This window comes from Hyla sarda, chromosome 12 (genome assembly GCF_029499605.1).
Source record: "Hyla sarda isolate aHylSar1 chromosome 12, aHylSar1.hap1, whole genome shotgun sequence".
Lineage (NCBI taxonomy): Eukaryota > Metazoa > Chordata > Amphibia > Anura > Hylidae > Hyla > Hyla sarda.
The window spans coordinates 70648412-70663680 of record NC_079200.1 but is presented as its reverse complement, the minus strand read 5'-3'; positions in this window follow the sequence as shown (position 1 = coordinate 70663680).

The following is a 15269-nucleotide window of genomic DNA, read 5'->3' as shown; positions in this document are numbered from 1 at the left end:
ACCATTTCCCTAATTTTTCCCCATCATTATTATTATTACTTTTGGTCTTTTTCCCTCCTCCCTGTTCTGGATGATTTATGCTGCGGGTGGCTCTGCACAGCTGCACTTGTGTCCCAGTCTGGGTCTAGGTGGGGGATAAAAGGGGGCGGTGAGTTTTCACCGTATCTAATGCTTTACAGACCCCCAATAAACAGCCGTGAGATTTTCAAAACATTTGACAGAAACCCTGTGTGATCCTTTGACCTCAGCTGAGCCCCATAAAGCAGGGATCGGCCATGGTTCTCTCCCTCATTCATGCCTAGAGGTGATTTCGTGAATGAGGACAGCAGTATATTGCTGAGCTCCTTCATACACACACTCACGATTTTTTGGCGTTAAAAATGCGTGCTTCTTTTTGTGGCATTTGTACAGAATTATTTGTTTTAGTAGCTATATCCTTTTTAGTTATGTTTTTTTCTGTGGTGGTTTTTAGAGATGAGCGAACTTAATAGGACAAATAATAGGAATTAATAGAACTTAATAGGAAATAGGACAAAGTCCGATCCCCCCCCCCTCCCCCCGCATATGTGTATCTTGTGATGTCACGCATATATAATTAATTATGCAAATTAGCATTTATTATTATCATTTTTTTATTTTATTTTTTATTTTTTTGCAAGAAAGGTGGCAGCTAGAGATGAGCGAACTTACAGTAAATTCGATTCGTCACGAACTTCTCGGCTCGGCAGTTGATTACTTATCCTGCGTAAATTAGTTCAGCTTTCAGGTGCTCCGGTGGGCTGGAAAAGGTGGATGCATTCCTAGGAAAGAGTCTCCTAGGACTGTATCCACCTTTTCCAGCCCACCGGAGCACCGGAAAGCTGAACTAATTTATGCAGGATAAGTCATCAACTGCCGAGCCGAGAAGTTCGTGACGAATCGAATTTACTGTAAGTTCGCTCATCTCTAGTGGTTTTTCCATTTACAATCATTTGATTTCTCTTTCAATGACTGGCAATCAGAAAAAAAGCACTCAAAAACTTCCCACACTTTTGGAAAAAAAAATAAATAAAAAAACAATAGAAGTCTAAAGCTAGGTTCACAATTCAGACTACAGTGATCCCTCAACTTACAATGGCCTCAACATACAATAGTTTCAACATATAATGGTCTTTTCTGGACCATTGTAAGTTGAAACCAGACTCAGCATACAATGCTACGGACAGTCCAGATCTGCGAGACATGTCAATGGCCGGAAGAACTGACCAATCAGAATGGGCAATTTACTGGTAAAACCCCTGTATTACTGAAGTGTATGCACTGACTGGCTGACTGGTAGCGCCCCCTACAGTACAGGGAGGTATTACATGTTCTGTACACTTTACCTGTCCCAGGGATACCTGCTCCTTTGGACACCAGGTGAGGGCAGCTCCATGTTACATTTTTAGGACACTGTGTGTACTGTACAGGACCCCGAAGAAGCTCCTGTCCTCTGCATAGACCAGTGTTTCCCAAGCAGGGTGCCCCCAACTGTTGCAAAACTACAACTCCCAGCATGCCCGGACAGCCTTTGGCTGTCCGGGCATGCTGGGAGTTGTAGTTTTGCAACAGCTGGAGGCTCCCTGCTTGGAAAACACTGAAATAGACAGTGATTTACAGCTCCCAGCAGATCTTTCTTACTTTTATATGTAAGGACTTGCTTTATCTATATTAGTTATCTACTTATTTTTCTTTAATCCTCACTTTTTACAATTTTTGGATGACATTTTGGGGCTTTAGAACCAATTACCAGGTTTCCATAGAGTTTTTTGGTCTCAACATACAATGGTTTCAACATACAATGGTCGTCCTGAAACCAATTAATATTGTAACTTGAGGGACCACTGTATATCGGTTGGCACTAGGACTGCGCAGACATTGCCTTTCCCATAGATGGCAATGTATTCCGTGCAGATTACGCTAAAAGAATGATCAAGATCATTCTTTTGGTGGCAGAATTTCTGCCGCTTTGTGCACTGTGCAGCGGAATCTCATTGATAGCAATGGGACTCTGCTGCATCAGAATTTTCAAACATGATTTTTAAGTGTAACGCTCTGAAATTCCTCAGTATGAGGAAGGCCGTGTTCACACGGCGCAATGTCTGCATGGAAAATCTCAGTGCGGACATTCCGTACAGTAAGGGGGGCCAGCAGAATCTGCCAGCGCTAGGACCGCACGGAACGCACCGTCTCATAGTCCACACAAAGAATGATTGCGTTCATTGTTTGTGCAGACACGAAAAAAGGAATTTCCATGCCGGAAACATCCTGCAAGGAAATTCCGCTGTGTGCACAGAGCAGCAGAATCCTGTTGAATTCAACGGGACTCTGCTGCAGCGGAAATTCCATGTGCACGTTCCAAGCGGAAGTCCACACAAAATTTCTGCAGTGTGAACGAAGCCTACAAGGATACATTTACGTGTTAACTCGTAGTGGGTTTCCCACTGCGGAAGATTTGCTGTTAAAGTTTCCCTACCATTTACTTCAATGGGCTGCCGGCAATCTGCAAACTTGCTGCTATTGCAGATTTTCTGCAGACCCATTGATGTGCATGGTGGTAACAAGACTTGCAGCTGATTTCCCATAGATGGTAAACTGCTGCAAGTTTATTCACGTGTGAATGTACACCTGGGGTAGAGACACATGAAGCACACTTCACTTGTGGATTTTCTGCTGCAGAATTTCTGCTGAGGAAAATCTGCCAGCGAAATCTATTGACTTTAAGGCTAGGTTCACACTGCGGAATCTCCGGGCATAAAATTTCCGCCCGGAGATTCTTAGTGCGGCCAGCACCGACTGAATCAGTCAGCGCTAGGACCGCGCGGACACTGCAGTCTCCAATAGACTGCAATATGTTCCGCAAGTATTTCAGCCTGAAGAATGAACAACGCCATTCTTCAGGCAGAAATTTTCAAGCGTATTTTCCGTTCACAAATTCCGCTTCAAAAATCCTGAAGTGTGAATTTGTGAACGGAAACCCATTCACTACACTATACATTTCATTAAGCAGAATTTCTGCCTGCAAATTCAAAGTGGAATTGCAGGCGGAAATTCCGTGGTGTGAACCTAGCCTAAGGGTACGTTCACACGCGCTGATTTTTTAGCGGGTTTTCCGCTGCGTATTTGAAAGTGGGCGGACTCTTCTCGGCTGTCCGCAGCCGATTTTCTGCGGCGGAATGTAGACTACGGAAAATCCGCCGCAAGCCCCATTGAAGTTAGTAGGGACTGTGGCGAATTTTCTGCAGCGTAAATTCCGCCGCAGACAATCTGCTGCGGACAGCTGAGAAGAGCCCGCCCACTTTTAATTACGCAGCGGAAAACCCGCTAAAAAATCTGCGCGTGTGAACGTACCCTTAGGATAGGTTCAGACTGCGGAATCTCCAGACGGAAAACTTCTACCCAAAGATTCCGAGTGAGGCCAGCACCAACTGAATCAGTTAGCGCTAGGACTGTGCGGACATTGCAGTCCCCAATAGACTGCAATGTGTTCCGAGAGGAAATCCGCCTGAAGAATGAGCAACGCCATTCTTCAGGCGGATATTTTAAAACGGATTTTCCATTCACAAATTTCTCTTCCAAAATTCCGAAGTGTGAATTTGGGAACGGAAACCCATTCACTACACTATACATTTTAGTAAGTGGAATTTCTGCCTGAAATTTCAAAGCGGAATTGCAGGCGGACAGTCCGTAGTGTGAACCTAGCCTTAGGGTCTAGTCACACGGCAGAATTTCCACTCATCTGCCCCAATTTCACTTCTGCTTGTGTGGATTTTGGTCTGAATTGGTGCGGAATCCAAGTGGAAATTCTGCAGAAGTGTGGACTCCCACAGAAGTGTATTGGCCTTTCATTTGAGGAGGAATTCCTCAAGCAGAATTCACTTGAGGAAATTATGGCGTGTAAATAGACCCTAAGGGTACGTTTTCACATGCGCGGATTCACAGCATACTTTACGCTGCGGATCCGCCACTGAAGCACCCTCTGTATTCTGCCTTCACATTTGCCTGCTCATAGCGGCAATACACCGCTACGTGCAGACACACTGAAATGATGTGTGAGTTGCCACGCATGCGCGGTGTGCTCGCACACATCACGGCCGCTCCCCCTGCTCGATGAGCCAGGCCGAGAGCTGCCGCGATGTGTGAGTATACTGCGCATGCGCGCGGGGACTCGCTCATCGCACTGTGTCTGCTCGTAGCGGCTTATTGCCGCTACTAGCAGGCACATGTGAAGGCATAATACAGAGGGTCCCTTAGCGGCGGATCCACATCGAAATAAGCTGCGAAAATCCGCTCCGTGTGAACGTACCCTTAGGCTATGTTCACATGGTGGAAATTCTGCTATTCCATGCAGAAAAGCCGCATTCCCCAAAGGGGGAATTTGCACACAATTTAAGCAGAATTTCTGTGTTTTAAAACACAGATTCTGCTTGAATTCAGAGTCTCATTAAAGGGGAAATTTTTTTTTTTTTAAATCAACTGGTGCCAGAAAGTTATACAGATTTGTAAATTGTAGCTTCTTCCAATAACAGAAAAAACGCAGGGCACTCACCACTTAGCTGAAAAATACTTCTTTATTCAGTGGATCATAACATCAATGTGGTAAGACGCTCGACAGGGGTGTGTTTCGGGGCTACGGTCCGTTTCTCGCGATAGTTGCGCTTCAACAGGCCCAGTGGGCCTGTTGAAGAACAACTATCGCGAGAAGCGGACCGTAGCCCTGAAACATACCCCTGTGTGGTCAGCACTGTGGTCAGACAGAAAATAAATCCAAAAAGAAAAGAACTTTCTGTGGATCATATAGCAGCTGATAAGTACTGGAAGTATTAAGATTTATAAATAGAAGTCATTTAGAAATTGGTGTAACTTTCTGGCACCATTTGATTTAAAGAAAAATGTTTTCCAGCGGAGTACCCCTTTAACTACAATGGGGCTCTGAACGTAATTCCACAAAAATGTAGACTTGTCTTTAAGTTTAGCGGTATCCGGAATTCAAAATTCGGCTGTGTGATCTGAAAAGCGGAATCCCATTTTTTAAGGTCGTGGGGAAATATTTAAAACTTAATTCACCCTTTTTATTGTGTGAACAGCACCAGATTGGTTGAAAGAAATGGCTCAGCACACATTTTCATAGGAATGTGGTCTTGATTAAGCAATGTGTGAAAAAATGGGCGTGGCTTAAATTGCACCAAACTTTCAACAGCATGCACCAACCAGGAATAGTCCTTAACCTCTTAAGGCCCATTTTGGCCTTAAAGATTATCTGCCACCAAACTTAACTTTTGATATATTGTTCCTTATGTAATTATAAGATACTTTGCTATTTACTTGCTGGTAAAATTCTCAACCTTTAGGGTACGTTTAGAGGAGCAAATCCACAGCGTAATTTACGCTGCGGATCCGCTGCCAAAGGACCGCTAAAGGGTGCTTTTTTAAATGTGCCTGCTCGGACCGGCAATACGCGGCTACGAGCAGACACACTGCGATGAGCGAGCTGCTGCGCGCATGCGCAGTATAGTCACGTAAGAAAAAACGAGGGTATATCAGCTTACCCAGTCGTATCCAAGATGCAAGGAATCGTGGCACAATACACCTGAACCAGCGGGAGCTTCGGATGAATCTCTGAGGCCAAGTCCTCAGGTGGAGTAATCACGGAGAAGGAAAGGAAGTTCCGGCTCCCAAAGCTGGGTAAAATTTCAAGTTTATTTCTTCATATAAAAATGATTAAGACTTAGCGTTAAGTCGAAACGCGTTGGTGCGTTTTGTGTTGCTCTTTTTCCATGTTTTTATTGTTGCTCGTGCACTGGATTTTTATATGAAGAAATAAACTTGAAATTTTACCCAGCTTTGGGAGCCGGAACTTCCTTTCCTTTGCAGTATATTCACACATTGCGGCCTTGCTCAGGGAGCAGGGGGAGCGTCCGTAATGTGTGTGGGTACACCGCGCATGCACGATGACTTGCACATCGCAGCAGTGTGACTGCTCATAGCGGCGTAGTGTAAAATACGCTGTGGATCCGCTCGTCTGAACGTACCCTCATATGTTTTTAATGTGATTGAAAAAACGTCCACTAGGTGGCTCTGTTCACTGCGCAAGTCAAACAGTTAGTTTGGTCTCCTTCCGCCTGGCTCTGTGTAGGCTCCTGGCTTGTCAATCAGCCTGTTCTGTGCACTGAGGCTCTGTGACATGCCCCCGGCTCACACATCAGGCTGATTGACAAGCAAGAAGCCTGCACAGAGCCCACACTTTTTTTTTGCCTTGGTAGAGAAGCAATAGCTGCAGCATTTTTTTCACCCAGAAATATACACATTTGTTAACCAATGTATATTACAAATATACATATAATGTTATTATCTACATTATGAAAAGGTTTTTACAAATGACTGTGCCCATTTAACCCCTTAACGACAATGGACGTAAATGTAGGTTATGGTGCCGTGGTACTTAGCGCACCATGACATACATTTACGCTCTGTAATGACCGCGGTGCTCCCATCATGCACGGCAGGTCCCAGCTGCTATCAGCAGCCAGGGACCTGCCGGTAATGGCGGACATCAGCGATTGTGCTTATGTCCGCCATTAACCCCTCAGATGCCATGATTAATACAGATCACGGCATTTGCGGGGATCCGATCATCCAGCACGGCGACCGGAGGTCCCCTCACCTGCCTCCGGACATCTCCTGGGGTCTCAGATCAGATCAGAGCAGAAGATTGCCGATAATACTGATCAGTGCTATGATGATTGTGCTATGAAGACAGTGTTAGCAATCAACTGATTGCTATAAATTATTGCCTTTGGGGGCATAAATAGTTGCCTATGGGTGCATTAAAAGTGTAAAGTAGAAAAATGTAAAAACAAAAAATTGGCCCTTTTTCCCATTTTACACCCAAATAGCATAAAAATAAAATAATTAATAAACATATTTGGTATTGCCGCATGCGTAAATGTCCAAAATATAATAAATTTTTTTTTAAGTCAAAAATTGCTGCTTTTTTTGTCACATTTTATTCCCCCCAAAAATAAAAATAATAAAAAGTGATTAAAAAGTAAAATAGAACAAAAGTGGTACCAATAAAAACTACAGATAACGGCACACAAAAAATGAGCCCCATGCCGCCCCGTGTACGGAAAAATTTGAAAGTTATAGGTGGTCAAAATAGGGCAATTTTAAACATACAAATTTTGTGAAAATGGTTTGAGATTTTTGTTAAGTGGTACAATTATAGAAAAGCATATAACATGGGTATCATTTTAATCGCATTGACCCCTAGAATAAATAACACATGTAATTTTTACCGTAAATTGTACAGCGTGAAAACAAAACCTTCCAAAATGTCATAAATTGCAGTTTTCTTTTCAATTTCCCCACATAAATAATATTTGTTTGGTTGCGCCGTACATTTTATGGTAAAATAAGTGATGTCATTACAAAGTACAATTGGTGACGCAAAAAACAAGCCCTCATATGGGTCTGTGGATGGAAATATAAGAGAGTTATGATTTTTAGAAGGTAAGGAGGAAAAAACAAAAATGCTAAATTAAAATTGAATATGTCCCTCACTGTGACATAGACTAGGACTGCACAGCAATTCTGTGCACAACAGAGGTCACAAGACCAAACAATGTCACACTGCAATTATGGCGCTGTGTCAGGGCGTTGCCGCCCACCAGTCCCAAGTTGCATTAGGTTGCAGTCACAGGCCCCTTGTGGGTCACAGCACGTCCCTATTTAGTTACATTAGCCACAACACAGCGTGATCATTGCAGTGCGACACAGAGGTTTGTGGTCTCAAGCCATAATCTCTGTGTAGCCTCTGCCTAATGCTGTATACCCCAGCTATACATCGGCATCCCATCATGTATGCAGTGGAGCACAGCAGAGGTCCATTAATTTGAATATCTGGAACATAGTCAGCAGGTGACTACGTTCGGGCCACTTCCCACTCCTGCACGTTTATTTAGCTGTATTCAATGGCGTGGATTGCTCTGCTATTAAGTACAACAAAATTAAAGAGTAGAAGTTGGAAGTGGCCCAAATATACTCACTATTTGACTACGTTCCAGCTATTACAGTGAATTGACCTATTTCAGTGCACCACAGTATATGTCAGCATCCCATTTTTGACAGGATGCCAACAAATAGCTGGGATGTAGAGCATTAATGCTGTGTAAACCAACTCGACACCGCCCATGGCGCAGCAGGTTTTCTTTGGCTATATATGTAGATAAATATGTCTTACTGTTTCTCTTACTGTACTAAAATAACATTTACATTTGATGCTGAATTAGAAAATCAGCACATCAAAAAATAACAAAATCCCAGCCAGAAACATCCCAATTAGCATGTTTTTACATGCGCTAGAAACAGTGAGGGAGATTTACTCAAACACCAACCTTAAAGGGGTTATCCAGGAAAAAACTTTTTTTTATATATTCCAACTGGCTCCAGAAAGTTAAACAGATTTGTAAATTACTTCTATTAAAAAATCTTAATCCTTTCAGTACTTATCAGCTGCTGAAGTTGAGTTGTTCTTTTCTGTCTAAGTGCTCTCTGATGACACATGTCTCGGGAACCGCCCAGTTTAGAAACAAATCCCCATAGTAAACCTCTACTGCTCTGTGCAGTTCCCGAGACAAACAGAGATGTCAGCAGAGAGCACTGTTGCCAGACAGAAAACAACAACTCAACTTCAGCAGCTGATAATTATTGAAAGGATTGAGATTTTTTAATAGAAATAATTTACAAATCTGTTTAACTTTCTGGAGCCAGTTAATATATATATATATATATATATATATATATATAAAAGGTTTTTCCTGGAATACCCCTTTAAAGAGATACTCTGCCCCTAGACATCTTATTCCCTATCCAAAGGATAGGGGATAAAAGGTCTGATTTCGGGGGTCTCACTGTTGGGACCACCCTTGATCTCCATGCAGCACCCTTCATGCCTCCTCCCAAAGACATGGATGGAGGGGGCGTAGCATGACGTTACGAGAGGGGCATGGCGTGACATCACATCTACCGCCACATGAACCCAGCGCTCTATACATACTGTTTAGAATGCCAGGTGCTGCACGCTGGGACCCCCTGTGATCAGATATCTTATCCCCTATCCGTTGGATAGGGGATAGGATGTCTAGAAACGGAGTACCCCTTTAAGTAAAATCCCACCAGTGTACAATTGTCAGGTTTATATTGAGATGCATGCCCCTCAAAAAGTCTGTGGGCATCTGTGGCTGCCCCATGCACATGTCTGAAGTCTATGCCAGCCTGGAGCTGGTGTACATTTTAGCTATAACATATGCCAGGCGTAGGTTGTAATAAATCCTTTGGGTGCACGAGGTCATGTCCCTTGGGTAGCTTTGTAAATTATTTGAAAAGTGGGGTGGCTGGTGTAAAAATGCAAAAAGGCACACATTTTTAGGCAAACTAGGGGCTTGCACAAAAAACTAGCGACTTTTCTATGCCAAAACTATGCCAAAGGCAGGCATATCTGCTAAATACACCCCCCCCCCTCCCCCACCAACAATGTTTTCTTTGTTTATTTTCTTCCTATTTAAAAAATAATGGCTGTATAAATGTGTACACATAATTTAACCATTTTGGCCTTGAAGGGGTACTCCAGTGAAAACCTTTTATTTTTATTTTTTTATTTTTAAATCAACTGGTGCCAGAAAGATAAAGATTTGTAAATTACTTCTCTTCAAAATCTTAATCTTTCCAGTACTTATTAGCTGCTGAATACTACAGAGGAAATTATTTTCTTTTTGGAACACAGAGCTCTCTGCTGACATCATGAGCACATTGCTCTCTGCTGACATCTCTGTCCATTTTAGGAACAGTCCAGAGCAGCATATGTTTGCTATGGGTATTTTCTCCTACTCTGGACAGTTCTTATAGTGGACCGAGATGTCAGCAGAGAGCACTGTGATCATGATGTCAGCAGAGAGCTCTGTGGTCATGATGTCAGCAGAGAGCTCTGTCTTACAAAAAGAAAAGTATTTCCTCTGTAGTATTCAGAAGCTAATAAGTACTGGAAGGATTAAGATTTTTTAATAGAAGTAATTTACAAATCTGTTTAACTTTCTGGCACCAGTTGATTTAAAATACAAAAAAGTTTTCCACCGGAGAACCCCTTTAACCCCTTAACCCCTTAAGGACTCAGGGTTTTTCAGTTTTTACACTTTCGTTTTTTCCTCCTTACCTTTTAAAAATCATAACCCTTTCAATTTTCCACCTAAAAATCCATATGATGGCTTATTTTTTTGCGTCGCCAATTCTACTTTGCAGTGACATTAGTCATTTTACCCAAAAATTCACGACGAAACGGAAGAAAAAATCATTGTGCGACAAAATCGAAGAAAAAACGCCATTTTGTAAATTTTGGGGGCTTCCGTTTCTACGCAGTGCATATTTTGGTAAAAATGACACCTTATCATTATTCTGTAGGTCCATACGGTTAAAATGATATCCTACTTATATAGGTTTGATTTTGTCGTACTTCTGGAAAAAATCATACCTACATGCAGGAAAATTTATACGTTTAAAAATGTTCTCTTCTGACCCCTATAACTTTTCTATTTTTCCACGTACAGGGCGGTATGAGAACTCATTTTTTGCGCCATGATCTAAAGTTTTTATCGGTATGATTTTTGTTTTGATCAGACTTTTTGATCACTTTTTATTAATTTTTTAATGGTATAAAAAGTGACCAAAATACGCTTTTTTGGACTTTGGAATTTTTTTGCGCGTACGCCATTGACTGTGCGGTTTAAATAACAATATATCTTTATAGTTCGGACATTTACGCACGCGGCGATACCACATATGTTTATTTTTATTTTTATTTACACTGTTTTATTTTTTTTATGGGACAAGGGGGGAGATTCAAACTTTTATTAGGGAAGGGGTTACATGACCTTTATTAACACTTTTTTTAAACTTTTTTTTTGCAGTGTTATAGGTCCCATAGGGACCTGATTGCAGCGAGGGACCGGCGAGGAGCGGGTAGGGACCAGCGATCATGGTGGGACTGGTGGCAGAAAGGAGGCGTGGCTGGGGGCAGCATTGGAGGCAGCAGTGAAGATCAGTGGTAAATGATCTCCACTGCTGCCTTCTAGGAGTTGCCAAACTGCAACTTCCAGAAGTGGAGTTGTGTCCAAACTGTAGCCCTTCCAGATGTTGAAAAACTACAACTCCCAGCATACCCAGACAGTCCAGGCATGCTGGGAGTTGTAGTTCTGTAACATCTGGCCCTCCAGATTTAGCAGAACTACAACTACCAGCATGCCTGGACAGTCTGGGCATGCTTGGAGTTGAAGTTTTGCAACATCTGGAGGGCTACAGTTTGGACACTACTACACAGTGGTCTCCAAACTGTTCTCCTCCAGTTGTTGCATAACTTCGGCTGTCTGGGCATGCTGGGAGTTATAGTTTTGCAACAACTGGAGGCACACTGGTTGGGAAACATTGTCTGTTTCCTAATTCAGTGTTTCACAACTCGTGTGCCTCCAGCTGTTGCAAAACTATAGCTCCCAGCATGCACTGACAAACCATGCATGCTGGGAGTTGTAGTTTTGTAACAGCTGGAGGCACAAGGGTTGGGGTTAAGTAACAAACTCTCAGTGTTTTGCTACCAGTGTGCCTCCAGCTATTGCATAACTACAACCCCCAGCATTCACGGACAGCCAAAGGGCATGCTGGGAGTGTTAGCAGTATGCCTTTAGCTGTTGCATAACTACAAGTCCCAGCATGCCCTTCAGCTGTCACTGCATGCTGAGAGTTGTAGTTTTTGCAACAGCTGAAGGCACTCTGGTTGCGAAACACAGAGTTTGTTACCTTACTCAGTGTTTCCCAACTAGTGTGCCTCCAGCTGTTGCAAACTACAACTCCCAGCATGCACAGACAGCCAAAGGGCATGCTGGTAGTTGTAGTCTTGCAACAGCTGGAGGTTTACAGCGAGTTTTTCACTGTAAGTTTGAGATGCAGCAGATTTTCCACTGCAGCTCAAACTCCCAGCGGGAAATTCGCTGTAAACCCCCGCTGTGTGAATGTACCCTAAAAACACTAAAATAAAAGGTAAAACACTACATACACCCCTACACAGTGACCCCCCCCCCCCCCCCCAAATAAAAAATGTCTCGAATGACACTGTTTCCAAAAAGGGAGCCTCCAGCTGTTGCAAGACAACTTAGAGTATTTCCGGACAGCCATTGACTGTCCAGGCATGCTGGGAGCTTTGCAACAGCTGGAGGCACCCTGTTTAGGAAACACTGCCGTAGGGTAATTTTGGGATTGGAGGCAAGTTTAATTCTTGCATCTGGGTCCATCCCTATGCAAATCCCTTATTTAGCCCACAAATGCGAATGGCGCTCTCTCACTTCGGAGCCCTGTTGTATTTCAAGGCAATAGTTTAGGGCCACATATGGGGTTTTTCTGTACTCGAAAGAAATTGCCAAACAAATTTTGGGGGGCTTTTTCTCCTTTTACCCCTTATGAAAAGGTAAAGTTAGGGTCTACTCCAGCATTAGTGGTGAGCGGCATAGGCCATATTCGAATTCACGATATTTCGCGAATATATGGACGAATATTCGCAAAATTCACATATTCGTAATATTCGCGTAAATTTTTCGCATATGCAAAAATTTGCATATGTGAAAATTAGCATATAAAAATTAGCATATGTGAAATTTTGCATATGCGAAAATTAGCATATGCGAATTTTCGCTTATGCGGAAATGCGCACGCCAGTCTCACACAGTAGTATTAGAGCCTTCTTTACACCACACAAGCTGGAAGCAGAGAGGGGTGATCACTGTGATGTAATTACAAATATATAGTGCTATATTCGCGAATAAGATTCGCATCGCGAATATTCGCGCGCAACACTATCCAGCATGTTATTGCAAAAATATTTTCTTTTTTAACACTAACATGCTGGTGTTGCCCCATACTTTTCATTTTCACAAGAGGTAAAAGGAAAAAAATACCCCAAAAATTTGTCCGGAAATACCCCATATCTGGACATACAATGCTCTGCGGGCGCACAACAAGGCTCACGAATGAGAGCGCCATGTACATTTGAGGGGTGGCTGATCGTTACAGCGGTTCTGACATCAACGCAAAAAAAAACCACACCCAAATGTGACCCCATTTTGGAAACTACACCCCTCACGGAACCTAACAAGGGGTATAGTGAGCCTTAACACCCCACAGGTGCTTGACGAATTTTAATTAAAGTTGGATGTGAAAATTAACAATTTGTATTTTTTCCCTAAAATGCTAGTGTTATCCCAAATTTTTCATTTTCACAAGGGGTAATAGGAAAAAAGCCCCCCAAAATTTGTAACCCCATTTCTTCTGAGTATATAAATACCCCATATGTGAATGTAAAGTGCTCTACGGGCTACAATGCTCAGAAGAGAAGGAGCGCTATTGGGCTTTTGGAGAGTGGAAACTACACCCCTCACGGAATGTAATAAGGGGTGCAGTGAGCGTTTACACCCCACAGGTGTCTGACAGATGTTTTTAACAGTCGTCCGTATAAATGAAAAATTTTATTTTTCATTTGCACAGCCCACTGTTCCAAAGATCTGTCAAAAGCCAGTGGGTTGCTCACTGCACCCCTTATTACATTCCGTGAGGGGTGTAGTTTCCAAAATTGGGTCACATGTGGGGGGGTCTAATGTGGAAACGCACATGGCCCCCAACTTCCATTCCAAACAAATTCTCTCTCCAAAAGCGCAATGGCGCTCTTTCTCTTCTGAGCATTGTAGTTCGCCCGCAGAGCACTGTACATCCACATATGGGGTATTTCCATACTCAAAAGAAACGGGGTTAAAATTTTGGGAGGCTTTTTCTCCTATTACCCCTTGTTAAAATGAAAAATTTGGGGTAACACCAGCATTGTAGTGAAAAAAATCTAATTTTTTATTTTCACGTGCATTTTGTGGAAATTTGTCAAACACCTGTGAGGTGTAAAGGCTCACTGTACCCCTTGCTACATGCCTTGAGGGGTGTTGTTTCCCAAATAGTATGCCATGTGGTTCTTTTTTTGCTGTTCTTGCACCATAGGGGCTTCCTAAATGCGACATGCCCCCCAAAAACCATTTCAACAAAATTTCCTTTCAAAAAGCCAAACGTGGATCCTTCTCTTCTGAACATTGTATTGCACTCACAAAGCACTTTACATCCATACATAGGGTATTTCCATACTCAGAAGAAATGGGGTTACCACTTTTGGGGGGGCATTTTCTCCTATTACCTCTTGCAAAAATGGTAAATTTGGGGAGAAAAAATGCATTTTTTTTCATTTACACATCCGATTTTACCGAAAAGTCGTCAAACACCTGTGAGGTGTTAAGGCTCACTGTACTCCTTGTTGCGTTCCTTGAGGGGTGCAGTTTCCAAAATAGTGTGCCATGTGGGGTGTTTTTTGCTGTTATGGCACCATAGGGGCTTCCTAAACCCCCAAGAACCATTTCAGCAAAATTCTCTCTCCAAAAGCCAAATGTGACTCCTTCGCTTCTGAGCCCTCTAGAGCACTTTACGTACACGTATGAGGTATTTCCTTACTCAAGAGAAATTAGGTTACACATTTTGGGGGGCTTTTTCTCCTTTTACCCCTTGTAAAAATTCAAAAACTGGGTCTACAAAAACATGTTAGTGTAGGGTCATTTATGGGGTATTTCTAATATGAAGGCCCCTCAAATCCACTTCAAACTTAATTGGTCCCTGAAAAATTCTGTTTTTGAAAATTTTGTTAAAAATTTGAAAATTCCTGCTGAACTTTGAAGCCCTTTGATGCCTTCCAAAAGTAAAAACATGTCAACTTTATGATGCAAACAAACAAAGTGTCCTGGACCAACACAATTAATCTGCCAGAGGGTTCTCAAGGAAGAGCTGCAAGATTCCTGTCCCAGCCAAGAAGAGGTGGTGACTACCGCCACTGGGATGGCAAGTATCCTACATATTAAAAGTCTGCAATGGTGGAGGGGGTGAGCCAAATAATGCTTGCCCCATCATATGCCACTACTGTTTTTCCTGCATTCTATTGTTTTTGGTGTCAAAGCCTGAGTTTTCAAATGTTCCTTGTTTTCATCCTACACCTGCCTGTGCAGGACATTTGTAAAAATGCCACAGGACTGGCACAGAAACGGTTGCAAAATGATAGCCTACGGCAGCACCGGCCCACCTTCCAGAGTTCCCTCACAAGCGTCCGCTGCAACCCATGGTGTACGACAAGG